Source organism: Eumetopias jubatus, unplaced genomic scaffold, assembly GCF_037043125.1.
Source record: "Eumetopias jubatus isolate StellerSeaLion01/CBP00866 unplaced genomic scaffold, mEumJub1_p1.0 scaffold_13, whole genome shotgun sequence".
Taxonomy (NCBI): Eukaryota; Metazoa; Chordata; class Mammalia; order Carnivora; family Otariidae; genus Eumetopias; species Eumetopias jubatus.
The window spans coordinates 14,155,941-14,170,724 of NW_028274819.1; the positions used below are offsets into that span (position 1 = coordinate 14,155,941).

At 36.2% G+C, this 14,784-nt stretch overlaps 1 pseudogene; it reads left to right on the plus strand.

The window, feature by feature from the left end:
• The first annotated feature begins 10,206 nt into the window (after positions 1-10,206).
• On the plus strand, positions 10,207-11,164 carry LOC114215413 (olfactory receptor 10AG1-like; annotated as a pseudogene).
• Positions 11,165-14,784: the final 3,620 nt, after the last annotated feature.

The following is a 14,784-nucleotide window of genomic DNA, read 5'->3' on the forward strand; positions in this document are numbered from 1 at the left end:
ATTTTCTGACCTAGGTATTAAATGAACTTTCTAGGTAGATTGAATCCTACACTTTTCATTACGATATTTCTAAGTAATTGCTTTTTGTTAATACTCAAGTGTGTGGACCCATTTAGGTACAAAGTAAATCAGCAGTCTTATATACGGACTCCAGGCTTTCATGTAATTGTTGTTTATGTTTGCTGGGTCTTCACAAATAGGGCTTATTTCTAAGTCTTGGTTAGAGAAGGAAAGGAATTCAATATTTAGAATCAAAAGTGACAATATCACATAAAACTAACCATATAGAATATTTGTAATTTTTCACTTTTTTCCCATGCATTTTCATTTCCCTATTTGTGATCTGTAAGAGACTGTTATGTATCACTTATGTGTAAAATGACTTGAATTTAGAATAGATTTACATTTTAATTTATTGAATTATCTTCTGGAGGGAGGCTTAAATCAAATTTTAGGACTACAGGTTTAATTGTGGATCTAAACTTACTTTTTTCCCCCATATCCTTCTCCCCATACACATATATATTTACTAATGAATAAGTGTGAACTTGTCCAAAATGTGGTATCAGGAGAAGTACCATCTCATTAGAGTGCACCAATTACAACTCTCATATTCCCTTCTCTGGTCTTCAAAATTTCCAACCTTTCTCTCCCTTCCTGTCTCTTGGACTGACACATAGGACAGAGTTACATACATACACATTCAGCTGCTGTGGAGTTTAATCAGTGCATATCTCCAAAGGATGTAGATCAATGTTCAGTGGATGAGTCTGACACAATCCTTTACAATAAGCTCATGAATTTCCTGCTTATAGATATTTATCAGTTGCCAATAAAAATCAATTTAACTTAATATTAAAGCCATGCTTTGCTAATATGGAGGTAAATTGGGAGTAAGCTTAATGGAACTTTGCAGAGACTGAGTAGGGCCTAGCACTTTCTAAAGAAACAACTACACTTCAAGTTTTTGGAGAGAAATTCCCCACGGCCCTTGCCCTTGTCAATGATGTTGCACCAAATAGAAGTGATGTCCATGTCATCTGGGATGTAGACACTGCATACACTGTGTCCCATCACAAAGAGGTCATCTAGCTCAAACATCCAATGTCCCCAATGACCTATGTAGGTGACCTTGCTCAGACAGGTGTTTGTGATATCATGAGTGTTGTCTATGCACCTGTGGGATTTACTCTCACTCCCCAGGTCCCAGGTGGTTACCTGGACTGAACACCCTGCAGCAGAATGATCAGTTTGTTCTCTGAGATAATTTGTCCTTTTGCTGCGGGGCTTGCCTATAGTCTTCTGCACCAGCTGGCTGCTCACTGGCTAGATTCTTTCTGTGTTCCCTGTCCCCAGTATTTAGTGGAATCACATATAGGACCAAGATATTTCACAAGTTAATGGCAATAATATATTCCTTCCACTAGGTGTTTTATTTTCTAGAAAAATTTTACAATAGAAAGAATGTTTGGGAGAAAAAAATCAGTTACTATGAGATTTGGTTTTTAGACCTATCCTATTTTAGGCCAATTCTCTGCTCTCTAATTTAGCTTTTTTACATTTACTTAATCTTATTTACAGAGTCTACAAATACTTTCAATTTAGGGGGCTATAATTACTTAATTATATTGCCTGCTTTTTAATTACTTAAATACGTGTTTCTTATGTAAATTTTTATTATTTCTTTAACCCATAAACTTGTAAAAATATTTTTAAATTATCATAATTTCTTGTCTATTGTACAATGCATTTATGTGAAAAATATTCCAAATATTGTTTATTTTCTTTAACTCAAAATAAATTTAATCTGTGAAAGCACTGAGACTTCTAGGTATTATACTGAGTGAAAAGACAAGTTGGAAATAATGAAGAATCAATATTCAAGAATCACATAGCTCCAAATAAACAACCAAAAAAAGGAAATATTAATATTGAAATCCTGTATTTAGGCAAAAAAAATTGTACAGTTTTATATTATCTATATATAAATAATTTTGTATTTAGTTTGTTAAGCATAAGTTAACATGGACAACATAATTTCCATTCTCCATTAAAAATGGCAGGTATACCTTTGTAAACAATAATTAAGTAAAGTCTTGATGCTGAAGTAAGTGAAGTAATAATCCTATTTAATTTCATGCTGCTCAAATAAAATAAAAGATACTATGTTAACTCATAATAAGCATCTTTCAGAGGATAGAGATAAGTAATACTTTGTCAAGAAGATAATATCCAAGTGGTTGGGTGAATGGAAAAAAATTAAAGTAGTTGAGTTGATGTGAGAAGATGTAACCTATAGAAAAGGAATGTACAAAGAACTGTATTGAAAATGTATAGCTTTGGGGCACCTGGGTGGCTCAGTCTGTTGAGCTTCTGACTCTTGATTTCAGCTCAGGTCATGATCTCAGGGTCATGAGATCAAGCCCCATGTCTGGCTCCACACTCAGCGGGGAGTCTGCTTGAGATTCTCCCTCTCTGTCTCTCTGCCCCTCCCCCCAAACAAATAAATAAATCTTAAAAAAAGAAAATGTATAGCTTTATAGAAATATATAGCTTTATAGAAACAATCTTAAACAAGTAGGTTTATTGAAAATGTGGAATACACATCAAATAGAACATGTTGCAACAGAAAGCAGAAATGTGTTCACTGTTGCTAAACTTAGGTATCATTTACCATTTTGGCTGGGAAATTGATGTGTACTATCTTTAAGGTTCTCTTTAAATTTTGTGATTTTAATCTTAATGTGAAAACATTGCATACGTCCATGTACCATCTCAAAGTTTCAGAAGAATTCTTGGTATATTTCAGCCACCTAACAAAAATTATTACATCCAGATCTTCCCTAAAGAGGAAGGTAGTGAATATTGACCAAGTAATGTTGAGGTTTTGCAAACAGGAGATCAACTGGATGAAGATCTATGTCAAAAGCTGAGTTTCCAAATTGGGCTCCAAGCCCTCAACCTCTTGAAGTTTTATGATCATTTTAACCATGTGTTGTAAAGTAAAATTAATAAAATATAACTTATTAGCTAAGGTTGTGTTGAGAGTGTGTCAGACTCATTTATACACAGATGGGAGAAGCAGTGAGATAAAAAGAAGTTACAGATTTGGAGATGATAAGGAAACAGAAGTTTTATTTACCTTGGAAACAGAATAAGCAGCATTAAAAACATGTGAGATAAAGATTGAGGTTTGATTTTACAAATCATAACATTATCATGCCCAAATCATGTATCACAGAAGAGAACTGTGTGTTAGAATTATCCTAGATGCTAAATTTGGTGAGAGTAGGCAAACGGAACAACAAATTTAAGAAGCAAATGCTACAGATATATCTATGGCTGATTGCAGGGACTTAGCTGTACCTCCACTGGTAGGGTCCAATATGGACAACAAGGCTCATAAGATGGTTCCAACAGAGATTAGAAGCAGAGTGACAAGAAACAAGTTTTATTTTAAGAGGCTATTGTCAGTGATTTTTTTCTAACATGTAAACTAAATTGCAACATACACTCTTTTCTTATTTCTTAATTTTTTTCCCTTTAAAAATTGCATGTGTGTTAAATTTATCCCCTAAGGATATGCTGATAACTTTGTATGAGACCCATATGAAGTAGCTATCTACTATTGATCAGTTCAGATGCACAGATCATAATGTATTTGATGTGAAAAAATCCATAATTCCTACAATGATTCTTCAATGGTGAAAATTGACATTCCACCACAACTCCAGCAAACATCCTCTCAAGCAAGTGAGTAAACCTGCACACAGTGTTTTACCTCCTATTTCATTGCCAAGAATTAAGTCAGGCAAGGTGCAAGAGACACTGGAAACATGTCCTAGTCTCCTTCTTCTTCTTCTTCTTCTTCTTCTTCTTCTTCTTCTTCTTCTTCTTCTTCTTCTTCTTCTTCTTCTTCTGGTGCAAGAGACGCTGGAAACACAGTCTCGCTTCTATGGAAATAAAAAGAAAGAAACGAAGGAAAATTGAATTTCATAGACACAATGAGTTTCTAGCATGGTGCATGATACAATCATGAAAACCAAGGAAAGCCAATAAAGGAAATTAAGGGGGAAAAAGGCATGGTTTAATTTAGATCATAGAAACGTGTTATCCTTGAAATAATAAAGAAAACATTGATGAATGTGAGATAATACTGAAAAGAAAGAATACATTTTTAAAAAGTATTTTAGTTAAAAAAGATGGCAAGCTTATGAACTAAGGAAGTGTCCATGAGATTAGGGGGATATGAGTGGAATTAACTGATATTTAGAAGATAAAGTCAACATAATTTGATGACTAACTAGATAATGTGGGCAAAGTAATGAAGAATGATAAATATGTCATATTTTCTAATTTAGCTGATTTTATGTATGATAAAATTGCGAATCCAAACAGAAGAAAGTGCTTAGGCATAATCTATGTAAATCCTGTTACCATATCTCACAATGGATACACAACCTCAGCCTTGATCTTGGCCACCATCAGCTCCCACATAGATTACTGAAATCCATCCTCCTCCTACTTGAGTGTCTCCTGGCTTCCACTCTTGTCCATGCCACAGTATACTGGGTTCTTATATCGTCCCATTTTCAGACATTTTAGTCACTGTTAACGATGGAAGAGAACACAATACAGATGATTAGTGACTTAGAAAGATTAAATGGTACAGGTGTGAATTATTGAGTCTCTAATAGCCCCAGAGTGTTCTATGTTGCTGGCTCCATACTTGGAGCTGGATGGGCATCAGTAAACAACACAAATGCCCTGGAATCAAGGGACTCATGACAAGAAGAGAAGGTTAAATTCAGGAATAAAAATTAAAGCATAATATCATAAGGGTCAAACTAGTTGTATAGGAGGGATATGAGAGCATTAGAGTAGAAATATTTTACCTTGCCTGCAGTAATAATGGGTCACTTGTCTTGGGATATGACACACTAGCTCAGTTTTACAGAGGAACACATGTTTGGTAGTCTAGAGAGTACAGAGTTTTCTGTGTCTCATGTAGTATATAGCACAACACCTTATGTAGTTAGATACTTGTTGAATGTTTCAGTAAATAGAGAAAAGCTGAATGCATTAGCTAATTATTTTGATACCTTACAAAAGATTTATAGCAACAATAAAAATTCATTCTACCTTTCTCTCCTAATAGTTTTAAAGTCCTCATAATGTCATTTTCCCATCTTCAGCTTCATGATACAGAAAACTTGAAATCCAGTGTACTGTGTTTTCTTATCAAAATTCATTTTTTTCTTATGTAAGTATATGTAACTAAAAAATTCCACCAATGGCATGAACAGAGGACCTTAACACATGAACAACTCTGATGATGCATGGACTCTAGATAATTTCAAAATTGCATTACTTGAGTTTAAGGAATGGCATTTTAATAATTTCAAATTTAGTATTCTCAGATTTCATACATAAATATAGACCGACTTTAAGTCTGTGAATGTCCTAGTAGGGGAATTGCTGTATTCTCCAAAGATGGAGAGGAAGGGGAGAAAGGTAGAGAGGAGTGGCCAGGAAGCTACTGTTCCTCAGACCATACCCCATAGGGAGAGCATCTTCAAGGTAGCACTGGGCCAACCAGAGACAGCCTTGGTTACTCTCTAAGTTACCGCTTGATAAACAGATTATTGAGCTTAAAGTTGCACTATGTCATGGAGAGAAGATAACCCTGCAATGAATAAGGAGCTATTTTCTACCAAAGTTCCACTGACCGATTTAAGTAAAGTATCAGTTTCACAGAAAAATAAGAATGGCTGGAATTTGTTCCTTGAATAATTCAAAACCAAAATTTGTAATACATAAGACCATTGTCTTTATAAAAAATGACACAGTGATTTCTCCATAATATGAAAAAGGTAAGCAGTAATTATTTTTTTAAAGATTTTATTTATTTATTCATGAGAGACAGAGAGAGAGAAGCAGAGGGAGAAGCAGGTTCCCAAGGCGCAGGGAGCCCGATGCAGGACTCGATCCCAGGACCCTGGCATCATGACCTGAACCAAAGGCAGATGCTTAACCATCTGAGCCACCCAGGCAGCCGGTAAGCAGTAATTACTTTACCCCACTCATTTTATTGCACTGTATTTTTTTAATTCAGAATCAAAAGTTAGAAAGCACTTTCTTCTAATCAGATTCCTTTATGAGATAAATCTTCTAAACTTGCAATATACACAATAGCTACAAGTAATCAATCTTTCATTTTTATAAGAGTAAATGAGATACAAAATGGACATGAAGTCCTTTTGTGATTATGAAAAGTTTTATATTTAGTTATATTGATATTACTAAAAATATTAAATTCAAAGTTGTATTTCCTATTGAATATTCTATGGAGCCCATCGAGGTGTTTTGTTTTGTTTTGTTTTTTGAGTATAGTTGACACACAAACACACATTACATTTGTTTCAAATATACAACACAGTGATTCAACAACTCCGTACATTGTTCTATGCTCACTACAAGTGTAGCTACAATCTGTCAGCATACAATTCTATGAAGCCCACTGAGTTTTGATTAAGAAAATGGACCCTGGCGTTACATGGCTGAGTTTGAAGTCAGGTCACGTGATAGCTCCTGATACTGGGCAAATTACTTAATCCCTGTATGCCTCTGGCTCTTTATGCAAAATGTGAGTAATAACAGTACCTACTTCATTCAGAATACAATAAATGAGATAACAGGGAAAGTCATTAACAGGGTGGTTAGCACATAATAAATGTTCAAAACCTAACAATAATAAAAAGAGTTTCAAATAATCAGGCCTCTCTACTGTCCATAGCAATGCACATTCTTGCTAACATAGAAATATTGGTAAATAAAGAACTCAAGTTCTCATGTTATAACTGAAAAATACCATTCATTGTTAATAAAGAGAATAGATCAATTTCAGAAAAGAAAATAGTCAAAGAAAGTTATCTCTGAGGATGCTTTTACATATTGAATAGGATTTGGGTTAGACTTTGAAATTTAATTTTGCTAATATATCTATAACAAAGCCTACTTCTCTTATTTGCTCAAAGTACAGGAGACTGGCAGAGATGAGAGAAAAAAAAACCTGAAAATAAAAGTCCAGTAAATTAGGGTGGTTTTTCCTCAGGTATTGCTGCTGGTTAGTGTCTATCTAGCATAGAAGAGTCTACTGATATTAATCTCCGTTTTCCTGCTAAAACACTACCCCATACATTCTCTCCTCTCCTAGGTTTAGAAAACACTACTCCAGGGGAGAATAAAAGATGAGCAAAATTCAAAAGAAAAAAAAGATATAAGTTAAAATCATAATGATAATTACAGTAAGGATGATAATGATCATAATAGTGTCTACTAGAACTACAACTTATTTTAAGTAAAGTGATTAATGCAATCTATGTAACTTAGTCCACAAGACAACTTCCTGAGTTACATGTTATCATTATGGCATATACTTTCAAACAAGGAAAATTAAGCTCTGATCATTAAATAAGGACATATTGCCAGAATATAAATAATTTCCATTGTAAGTCACTCAATATGAAATTTTTTGGTCAGTGAATTTGAATCTAGTTGAATGCAGCATGATTGCTGAGATCAATAGGAAATCTTCATTTGTGCCATTACCTGTGAGGAAATATTTAAAAACCATTCAGCCATGTAAGCACTTGACTAGCCACTGGAATATGAAACTGAACGAGCACATGAGGGCATTTTGTTCCAGGAATATGCTTTACTATTTTTACTTAAGAGTAAAGATCACAGAATGATTTTTGTGATACCTTAAAATCTGATGAAGTACCAGATTAGACATGGCCATAAGAAATTGTCTGGCGCTCCCACAACACCTTGTAATTCTCTCTACATAGACTGTGCACATTCCAGTGACAGCTGACTACTGACTTCTGTAAACTCTGTAAAGATGGAAACTGGGCTCATGTTATTTGCCATTAGTTTCCTTAGTCTACTTTGTAGTGAAGACACTCAGTGTTTATCCATAATAAACCACACATTTAGGATTGGTGAGAAGAAAGAAACACAAAGTAGAAATTGTAAATTGTCAGTCATTTGGGATCTGTCAGAGGTGAGAGGAACCAGGTCTTAAAAGAAGAACGGGGGGGCTGTATGGTGAAGGAAGGAAGGCAAATTTGGAGCCCGGGAAATTGAGGAAGAGACTTTAAAACCCATGGCAATCTGGGTTTCGGAGCATGTGACAATCTGTGAAAAAGGTCAGAGGTTAGCATTAATGAAATCTAGATGGAGATCACAAAAACGGATGTGGTGTCTAGCGTGCAGTGCCGTGGCAGAAAGACCTAACTCAAGGGGTCGAAAAATGCTTAATTCTTGAAAGAGCTGGGTAGAACCTGTCTACACTGCATTTAGCACTGTGCTTCCTGGTGGTTAGTCAGCTGTAGATATTTAGAATACAGTTGGCCCTTGAACACAGGTGTAAACCTCATGGGTCCACTATACAGAGATTTTTACAGTACACATTGTAAAGGTGTTTTCTCTTCCTTATGACTTTCTTAGCAACAGTTTCTTTTCTCTATCTTACTTCATTGTATGAATACAGTATATAATACATATAACATATAAAACATGAGTTAATCGATAATTTATGTTAGTAATTAAGTTTTGAGGGAGTCAAAAGTTATACGCAGAATTTTGACTGCCTGGAGTGGGATTGGTGCATGCATTGTTCAAGGGTCAACTGGATTTATTATATTCATAACACACAGCATTTATTCAAAATAAGCTGTAATATATACTACAAAATATATATCGATTGATATGTTCATAATATATGTTTAAATGAATAATATATTGTATATTAATAGTATATATTATATATTCAAAAACTCAAACTTAGAAGACAAAAAAGGTATATAAAAACAAATTTCACATTTTGTCTGGCAGCAGGTGCGTCAACCCCAAGATCAAAGTCTTTTGCACATTTTATTTTCCCCTTTCCTTATTTAATTATCTGGTAAAGGCCCTAAACTTATCTAATTATCCCTAAAGTCATAACATTTAGAATATAAGTAAAATTACTAAGATTTTGGGGGGCCATGGTAGGGTTAAGGACATAGTATAATCAAATCTTATATAATTTATTTTACATTGTAAACATATGACTTGCTATGATGCGTGATTTCTAATATAACTTTGTATATCTTAAATGAAATAGTTTTCTATGATGGAAGCTAAGCAATATTCCCTGTTTTCCTGATCAGAGCCTCAGTCTCTTTCCCAGATAGTGAGCAGCCCAGGCTAGCCTGAACTGGGCCTGGCTATGCATTTTTACTGACCACTTGCCTTGTGGTTATCTGAGAGGCAGTTCACAGGGGAAACATCAAACCAAACATAAAAGAATCATATACTTCGTTGCAATGATGTAAATGGAACTAGAGAGTATTATGCTAAGTGAAATAAGTCAATCAGAGAAAGACAATTATCAAATGATCTCACTGATATGTGGAATTTAAGAAACAAGACAGAGGATCATAGGGGAAAAGAGGAAAAAATGAAACAGATGAAACCAGAGAGGGAGACAAACCATAAGAGACTCTTAATCTTAGGAAACAAAACTGAGGGTTGCTGGAGGGGAGGGGGATGGGAGGGATGGGGTGGGTGGGTGATAGGTATTGGGGAAGGTATGTGTTGTAATGAGCACTGGGAGTTATATAAGACTGATGAATCACAGACCTGTACCCCTGAAACAAATAATACATTATAAGTTAATTTAAAAAAAAGGTGCTAGGCAGAAAAAATACAAATAAAGTACAATAGATACCGGATTGACTAGGAAGGAGATACATTTCTCATTAGAGAATGTCCTGTGTTAGCTAGCACAGTTCTTAGCTTGAGAATAGGCTACCTGACTTGTTTTGTTTTTATTTTATTGTTGTCTGTTTTGGTATATTGTTCATTTATATATATATATATATATATGTATGTATGTATATATACTATTAATATTAGCAGGAAGATTAGAGTTGAAGATTACTTTCTGTTTTTATGTACTGGAATTTGGGGATATTGGATTTGAAATCTATTGCCAAAAATACAAAACAAAAAACAATAAAGCCGAAGAAAAAAACATAAAGCTGAATAAATATCCTTTACCAGTGGATTTGAAATCATCTATTTAATATGTCCCATTCTGCATCTGGGCTCAGCAATTGAAGTGAATTCTAAGCCCTGAAATCATTTTACTTCTAGATGGAGTCCACAGGACAAAATCCTCCACAATGGAATCACACTACATTAATGGATTTCATCCTGCTTGGCTTTTCCGATGTTCCTGACCTCCGAGGATTTCTTTTTGGGGTGTTTTTGGTAATCTACATGATTATTCTGTTGGAAAATAGCCTCATTATCATAATACCCAAGGTCAATCCCTCCCTCCGGACTCCCAAGTATTTTTTCCTTGGGAACTTTTCTTCCTTGGAAATATGTTATGTGTCAGTCACTGTCCCCAGATTATTAACAGATCTTTGTAGACAAAATAGAAATATTTCCTATCTGGCTTGTGCTACTCGAATGTATTTCTTTCTGGCCTTTGGAGCCACTGAGTGCTTCATTTTGACCGCAATGGCTTATGACAGGTATGTTGCCATTTGCAACCCCTTACTCTATCCCCTAATCATGAACAACAGGCTGTGCATCCAATTGGCAGCTAGCTGTTGGATCACTGGAATTCCAGTACACATAGGGTTCACCTACCTAATCTTCTCTTTACCCTTCTGTAGGTCCAATCAGTTGAATCACTTTTTCTGTGACATACCTCCAGTACTTAAGCTTGCCTGTGGGGATACTTTTATGATTGAGATGTTGGTTTATACAGTTGCTGTTCTAGTTGTCACTATTCCTTTTATGTTGATTCTTGGATCTTATGGGAAAATAATCTCAACCATCCTGAGGCTGCTATCAGCAGCCGGGCGAACCAAGGCATTCTCCTCTTGTTCCTCACATCTCATCGTTGTGGCTTTATTCTTTGGATCAGGCATCATGACATATTTGAGACCCAAGTCCAGCCATTCAACAGGAATGGACAAGTTTCTTTCTCTTTTTTTACACCATTGTGACACCAATGTTTAACCCCATAATATATTGTCTGAGAAACAAAGATGTTATGGTGGCACTCAAAAAATTCCTATCAAAATGGATTGTACTATGACTCAAAAGCATAACTTTATAAAATTTGTTTCTTATTTATCACAATCCTTGTATACTCATAGTTGGTTTTTTTCCAATTTTGCCATGACTCTTTTTTTTTTCAGGGTAGGAATATTTATTTTATATTTTTTTATTTTTTTTATGGTTATGTTAACACCATACATTACATCATTACTTCTTGATGTAGTGTTTCATGATTCATTGTTTGTGCATCACACCCAGTGCTCCATTCAGAACGTGCCCTCTTTGATACCCATCACCAGGCTAACCCATCCCCCCACCCCCCTCCCCTCTAGAACCCTCAGTTTGTTTCTCAGAGTACATAGTCTCTCATGGTTCGTCTCCCCCTCCAACTTATTCCCCTTCATTCTTCCCCTCCTCCTATCTTCTTCTTTTTCTTTTTTCTTAACATATGTTGCATTCTTTGTTTCAGAAGTACAGATCTGTGATTCAACAGTCTTGCACAATTCACAGCACTCACCATAGCACATACCCTACCCAATGTCTATCACCCAGCCACCCCATCCCTCCCACCCCCCACCACTCCAGCAACCTTCAGTTTGTTGCCTGAGATTAAGAATTCCTCATATCAGCGAGGTCATATGATACATGTCTTTCTCTGATTGATTTATTTCCCTCAGCAAAACACCCTCCAGTTCCATCCACGTCGTTGCAAATGGCAAGATCTCATTCCTTTTGATGGCTACATAATATTCCGTTGTGTATATATACCACTTCTTCTTTATCCATTCATCTGTCGAAGGACATCTTGGCTCTTTCCACAGTTTGGCTATTGTGGACATTGCTGCTATAAACATTGGGGTGCACGCACCCCTTCAGATCCCTACATGTGTATCTTTGGGGTAAATACCCAGTAGTGCAATTGCTGGGTCGTAGGGTAGCTCTAATTTCAACTGTTTGAGGAAGCTCCATACTGTTTTCCAGAGTGGTTGCACCAGCTTCCATTCCCACCAAGAGTATAAGAGGGTTCCCCTTTCTCCACATCCCCGCCAACATCTGTCGTTTCCTGACTTGTTAATTTTAGCCATTCTGACTGGTGTGAGGTGGCATCTCATTGAGATTTTGCTTTGGATTTCCCTGATGCCGAGCGATGTTGAGCACTTTTTCATGTGTCTGTTGGCCATTTGGATGTCTTCTTTGGAAAAATGTCTGTTCATGTTGTCTGCCCATTTCCTGATTGGATTATTTGTTCTTTGGGTGTTGAGTTTGATAAGTTCTTTATAGATTTTGGATACTAGCCCTTTATCTGGTAGGTCATTTGCAAATATCTTCTCCCACTCTGTCGGTTGTCTTTTGGTTTTGTGGACTGTTCCTTTTGCTGTGCAAAAGCTTTTTATCTTGATAAAATCCCAATAGTTCATTTTTGCCCTTGCTTCCCTTGCCTTTGGCGATGTTTCTAGGAAGAAGTTGCTGCGGCTGAGGTCGAGGAGGTTGCTGCCTGTGTTCTCCTTTAGGATTTTGATGGACTCCTGTCTCACATCTAGGTCTTTCAACCATTTGGAGTCTATTTTTGTGTGTGGTGTAAGGAAATGGTCCAGATTCATTCTTCTGCATGTGACTGTCCAATTTTCCCAACACCATTTGTTGAAAAGACTGTCTTTTTTCTATTGGACATTCTTTCCTGCTTTGTCCAAGATGAGTTGACCATAGAGTTGAGGGTCCATTTCTGGGCTCTCGATTCTGTTCCATTGATCTATGTGTCTGTTTTTGAGCCAGTAACATACCGTCTTGATGATGACAGCTTTGTAATAGAGCTGGAAGTCCGGAATTGTGATGCTGCCAGCTTTGCTTTTCTTTCTCAATATTCCTCTGGCTATTTGGGGTCTCTTCTGGTTCCATACATATTTTAGGATTATTTGTTCCATTTCTTTGAAAAAAGTGGATAGTATTTTAATGGGGATTGCATTGAATGTGTAGATGGCTCTAGGTAGCATTGCCATCTTCACAATGGTTGTTCTTCCAATCCATGAGCATGGAACGTTTTGCCATTTCTTTGTGTTTTCTTCAATTTCTTTCATGAGTATTTTATAGTTTTCTGAGTACAGATCCGTTGCCTCTTTGGTTAAATTTATTCCTAGGTATCTTATGGTTTTGGGTGCAATTGTGAATGGGATCGACTCCTTGATTTGTCTCTCTTTGGTCTCGTTGTTGCCGTATAGGAATGCCACTGATTTCTGTGCATTCATTTTATATCCTGCTACTTTACTGAATTCCTGTATGAGTTCTAGCAGTTTAGGGGTGGAGTCTTTTGGGTTTTCCACATACAGCATCATATCATCTGCAAAGAGTGAGAGTTTGACGTCCTCTTTGCCGATTTGGATGCCTTTGATTTCTTTTTGTTGTCTGATTGCTGTGGCTAGGACTTCTAATACTATGTTGAATCGCAGTGGTGAGAGTGGACATCCCTGCCGCGTTCCTGACCTTAGGGGAAAAGCTCTCAGCTTTTCCCCATTGAGAATGATATTCGCTGTAGGTTTTTCATAGATGGCTTTTATGATATTGAGGTATGTACCCCCTTTCCCTATACTATGAAGAGTTTTGATCAAGAATGGATGCTGTACGTTGTCAAATGCTTTCTCTGCATCTATTGAGAGGATCATATGGTTCTTGTTCTTTCTTTTGTTAATGTATTGTATCACGTTGATTAATTTGTGGATGTTGAACCAGGCTTGCAGCCCAGGGATAAATTCCACTTGGTTGTGGTGAATAATCCTTTTAATATACTGTTGGATCCTATTGGCTAGTATTTTGTTGAGAAGTGTTGCATCCATGTTCATCAAAGATATTGGTCTGTAATTCTCTTTTTGGATGGAGTCTTTGTCTGGTTTTGGGATCAAGGTAATGGTGGTCTCATAAAATGAGTTTGGAAGTTTTCCTTCCATTTCTATTTTTTGGAACAGTTTCAGGAGAATAGGTATTAATTCTTCTTGAAATGTCTGATAGAATTCCCCTGGGAAGCCATCTGGCCCTGGGCTTTTGTTTCTTGGGAGATTTTTGATGACTGCTTCAATTTCCTGAGTGGTTATAGGTCTGTTCAGGTTTTCTATTTCTTCCTGGTTCAATATTGGTAGTTGATACATCTCTAGGAATGCACCCATTTCTTCCAGGTTATCTAATTTGCTGGCATAGAGTTGTTCATAATATGTTCTTATAATTGTTTGTATTTCTTTGGTGTTGGTTGTGATCTCTCCTCTTTCATTCATGATTTTGTTGATTTGGGTCATTTCTCTTTTCTTTTGGATAAGTCTGGCCAGGGGTTTATCAATCTTGTGAATCTTTCAAAGAACCAGCTCCTAGTTTTGTTGATCTGTTCTACTGTTCTTTTGGTTTCTATTTCATTGATTTCTGCTCTGATTTTTATTATTTCTCTTCTCCTGTGGGGTTTAGGTTTTATTTGCTGTTCTTTCTCCAGCTCCTTTAGCTGTAAGGTTAGGTTGTGCATTTGAGACCTTTCTTGTTTCTTGAGAAAGGCTTGTATTGCTATATACTTTCCTCTTAGGACTGCCTTTGCTGTATCTCAAAGATTTTGAACACTTGAGTTTTCATTTTCATTGGTTTCCATGAATTTTTAAAATTCTTCTTTAATTTCCTGATTGACCC